Genomic DNA, 4,815 nt, shown 5'->3' on the forward strand with positions numbered 1-4,815 from the left:
CACCGGGGGCGGGCGCGGGGCGGCCCCTGGGCGCCGGCCGCCCTGTGAAGATATATCTGACGAGTGCAGAGCCCGAGCGGGAGAGGAGGGTGGAGGGGAGCGCGTGGTGGGGCGAGGCGCGGGAGGCTAGCTGGCTGCTGGCTCCTCAGCCGTGCCAGTCCTCCCCTGCCTATCTTGTAACCCAAGCAGCGTGTGGTGCGGTGCGGTGTGGTCTTGCACGGCGTGTACCGTGGGGCCGCTGCGGTGCCCCCTGCTCGCTCTGTGCCCGACCGACCTCTTTCTTAACTCTGTAGGAAGAGTTGAGTTATAGCCTCTCCTCACCTTGCAGAGCAAATGAGTACTTTTCTAGAACGTTTATCTTCCTGATTTAGGACTTCAGCCTCCTTAACACCAGGTACAGCTCTTCATCCATTAATCGGCAGCCTTCTCACTGACCTCGGGAACCGGGTTCACTGGTATTTCTGTAGGCAAGTGTATCTCCATGATGCTTTTTTCCGCAAAATGTCTTACGAACAACAGTGGTGGCCCATTCCCAACAGCTCTATTGTTAAATAAGTGCTCAAATTTTCCAGCAGCCTCCTTTGCTTTAATTAGTTATTTTATATTCTGAAAACTAGTTCAGCCAAAGGTTGTGTTCACTATGTCTGTGTAGTTTTGTTTAATTTATTGAGGAGAATGTGGTGAACATATATGCCAAATATGCAGACATTGTGTTTTTCTAATCACAAAAATATTTTGTTCCTAAGTGTGAATTGTTGGGTCTTACTTGCTTACAACTGAGGAATGCTCAAGTTCAAAAAAAGCAGAAGCAACTGCAAACAAAATATTATTTTTTCCCAATTAGCACTCTCAAATAAATATATGCGAGTGAGCGGTCATAGTTAACTTGAGTTCTTTTCTTCTGGTTCGTTATTGTTTAGGAAGATTCATAATACACATAATAAGAAATACATGTATTTACTCTCAGTTTGCTGTGAGATTTTTTTTTTTAGTACTTCTTGTTTCATAGTGGGAGTAATTAAAAATTATAATTCACGACAGTGTTTTAAGGTTATGCACGAGAGAGAGACAACAGTAAGAGACAGTGCAATCTGATCAGCGTTGACAATTCTCTGCCATCATTTTGTTTTGTTTTGTTTAGAGAAAGAAACATTTGCTTGGGAAGTTTGGCCCATTTAAATATTTTATGGCAGGGGTTGCTGCTGCTTCTTCACAAGGTGCTTAGATACTTCTGTGACGAGAGACAAGTAGATGCACGAAGAGTTAGTTGTGTGTAGTACCCATTAGTCTTAAAGGCAATCACTCTGAGGTTTTCCATTTAGTAAATAGCCCAGTCATAATTTTTTTTTTTTTAGTGTATAGTAATTCTTCAGAAATGAAAACGTATGTCATCGCTGCACACCAGGTTTGAACTACGTGCCAATTGTTTTTAACAAAAATTAGAAAGTTCTATATGTATCAATGAAACTGATCCTCCAACAGTATTTCCAAAATACTTTTCCTGCTAAACCTTCCTTAAAGACTACATTAGACTTAGCCTGTGAAGTACTGATACCTGATCAAAGGTGATGGGGATAGCGGGTGCTCAGCCTCTTCTAGCAGCATAACCCAAATGTGTGTTTTTGCTAGGTCAGTCTTACCATCTGGTTTTGGACTCCCATGAGTAATTTGACTGATACCCGCCATTAGGATGGCTTCTTCCACAGTGAGGCCCTAAAGAAGGACAAAGCCAGGCTTCACACTCAGGGGTGTGAGTTGTTCACACTCAAATTTGTGTGGTCGCTCTATGCGTGAGATACAAGATAAAACAAGATAATCCTTGCTGAGATTGTGTTCAGTGTATGCAAACTTTACATCTTAGATATAATTAACACCTGCTTTTACTGCATCTCAAGGGCTTACAACTGAGACTGTAAAAGTGCTCTTTTTTTTAACTGTTCAGGCTGGTAACAGTGAGGTCCCAGATATTGCGAATTTCTGTAACTTGACCAAATGGGGGAATACCCAAAGTTAGTTTAGGGTTTTACCTAATGACATACTTCAAAAACTCCAGTGAGTTCCATGCAGATTTTACAGACTTGCTGGAATAATTTGACCAACCATAATTTCTAAGCAAATAAAATGTTTTGAAACCAGCCACAACTAAGATCCCCCAAAGATGCTGATGCAGGACGGATTCACCTGTATTTTAAGTTATTTGTATTCTGCTTTTCTCCAGTGAGTAGTGCTTGCTGCTTAGTTTTTATTCTGTAGACCACATGAGAAAACATTTGTGATCTTGTGACAGAAAGCACAGTACATGAGGCCTCAGATCTATAGTTAGATATAGTTATAATTCTGTATAGATAACTCTTTATAGATGTAGTCCTAATTCAGATAAATCAATCTTCTTTTGGTAGGTCCCTTTTTCCCTTTTGTGGAAGAGCTGGAGAAATTTACGAGAAACAGAATGAAACAGCCTCTGAGACATTATTTATAGGTATTCTGTGGGATTATTTATGGGTATTCTTTGTGTAATTTAACATTTTCATAAGGAAGGGATCGTTTTAGTGAGTGTGCTTAGAATCACACTGTTCCTTGAACTTGAAACTCCCGGAAGTATTGTAGTGCAGGATGCTATAGAGGCTGAAAAGTACATTTTCTTACAAAGTTTCCAGCTTTGTGAAAAATCTACAGATAACAGGAGTCTGAACAGATGCACAGTAGGGTTAGGAGTTGTTTCTGGAATTGATGTTTCCAATTGCATCTAAAACAGCAGCTGTTTTATGCAACAGCCCCAAAGTTCAGTCTCAGCAGTGAAGCCAGCACCTTGGGAGCCCTGGAGCAAGGGCTCCAGGGAAGAGAAGAGCCTTGGGAAATGTTGTGATGGTGTTGAGGAGACGAGTGGTGGTAAGGAAGCTATTGACGTTGCGCAGATGAACTTGATGAGCTGTGTGGTTTCCTCTGTCTTTGTCTGCAGACCTTTAACCTATGTATGAATTTTGGGTCATGCTGCTACTTCTTATAACAAGTATCCTGGCATGCTGTAACAGCGGGATGTGATGTAACACAGTTTCTGTGCTTCTCATGTCGCAGATATTTCCTTGTGTCTCTCTGCAGGATATTGGCCTCAGTGTTTACCATTGTGAAGTTCAAGTGTAAGGCATTCTCAGTTCATCTTCAAGATCTAATTTGCCAGAAGATGTGAAACTGGGAATGCCATACTCATCGCAATGTCAGGCTTTAAAGAATCTAAAAACATAGATCAGCATTTCTATAAATCAGGTATTACTCCAAAAAATAAAATGCCTAGTTAAATGGACACTGTCAAGCTTTTCAGATGGCCAAAAAATAAAATGCCTAGTTAGATTTAAATGGACACTGTCAAGCTTTTCAGATGGCAGCATGCATCTACATTTATCTGTGGATTCCCAAAGGTCTGGGTTTTTTTTTTTCCATTCTTGCTACAGCTTATAATGTATTAAGGATATCTGTTGAGAAACACGCAGAGTGAGATGGGTAGGAAAAGAATTTCCCATTCTGTAATACTTGTTCATAGTCTGCACTTAGTTGATATTAAAGGTTTTTTGAAGGCTTTTGTTTTGTTTCCTAAACAAAACAAAACCAAAAAGAGAGAGACAGACTCTGGTGTGACCTTCCAATTCAAATACTGTGAACCATGGAAGATTAGGCAACAAGTCTTGGTTTTGTTGCATATCCACGTCACGGAGGACTGTTCCAGCCTCCAGACAGCTGGCTGTCCTCAGATAAGTCTCTTCTAGCATTTCTTCTGTGAGGTATTTCACTTCCTAAAAAAATGTTAAAGGTTTGGGGAATAGGTTCGAAGTTGAATTCCTTGATCTATTGTTTTTCCCTGTTGTGGGCCTTGGTGGTCTTTGCACCAGAAATTCTGTCTTGCACTGGGGAAACTTTTCCCAAGGAAAACTTCATTGAAACTTTTACATTCTCACAGTAGTTAGTTTGGATGACTTTTTTTTTTTTAACACAAAACACTTAATTGGGATTTTTTTTTCTTTCAAATTATGCATGAGTTGCTTGCCTTGGAACAGAAGATTTTCATTTTTTTCCCCAGTAAAGCTAGATACAAATGTTAAAAGGATAATAATAAAGATGAACAATTAGATTTACAGCTTCATAACTTGGAGGTTGGTTAGCTTGCTGTTGTTTGACTAAGAACAAATTCTGTATGTAGGTGTGCCTGCTTGAGAATAAGAGAAAAGTAAGAAAGACCCTCCTCATTGTGTCCGTTTCTCACTCCCGTGAGAATCTAAGGAACTCATTTGGTTTCTTTGCGTCTTTATGAATAACAATAAAAAAAGTTTGGATTGTCCGTATCAGGGATATTAGTATTTCCCACCTCACTCAGGTGTGAAACCTAGTTATGTATTTTATTTGTAAAGTATCTGTTGCATGATTTAGATAATTGAGATCTTTCATCTTTATATTTCAGTCACGCAGTAAATTCTGAAAGATATATTGTGCAGTTTGTACTAATATTGATTGTACTAAGGTTGTACTGCTAATATCACTTGCCAGATTGACAGAACTGCGACTATTCATGTAGTAAATGCATAGTGTAGGCAGCTGAAACAGAAACAAGCTTTTCTGAATAGCTGGTCCCAAATGGCCTCCATCCTGCTGTGGATAAATCATAGAATCGTAGAATCATAGAGGTTGGAAAAGACCTCTAAGATCATTGAGTCCAACCGTCAACCCAACACCACCATGCCCACTAAACCATGTCCCTAAGTGCCTCATCTACTCATCTTTTAAATACCTCCAGGGATGGGGACTCCACCACTTCCCTGGGCAGCC

At 40.2% G+C, this 4,815-nt stretch overlaps 1 protein-coding gene across 1 annotated transcript in view; it reads left to right on the forward strand.

The window, feature by feature from the left end:
• Positions 1–4,815, forward strand: part of TLL1 (tolloid like 1) — a 145,751-nt gene that overhangs the window by 727 nt on the left and 140,209 nt on the right. The gene's annotated exons all lie outside the window — the stretch shown is intronic.

This window comes from Aptenodytes forsteri, unplaced genomic scaffold, assembly GCF_000699145.1.
Source record: "Aptenodytes forsteri isolate BGI_AS27 unplaced genomic scaffold, ASM69914v1 Scaffold13, whole genome shotgun sequence".
NCBI lineage: Eukaryota > Metazoa > Chordata > Aves > Sphenisciformes > Spheniscidae > Aptenodytes > Aptenodytes forsteri.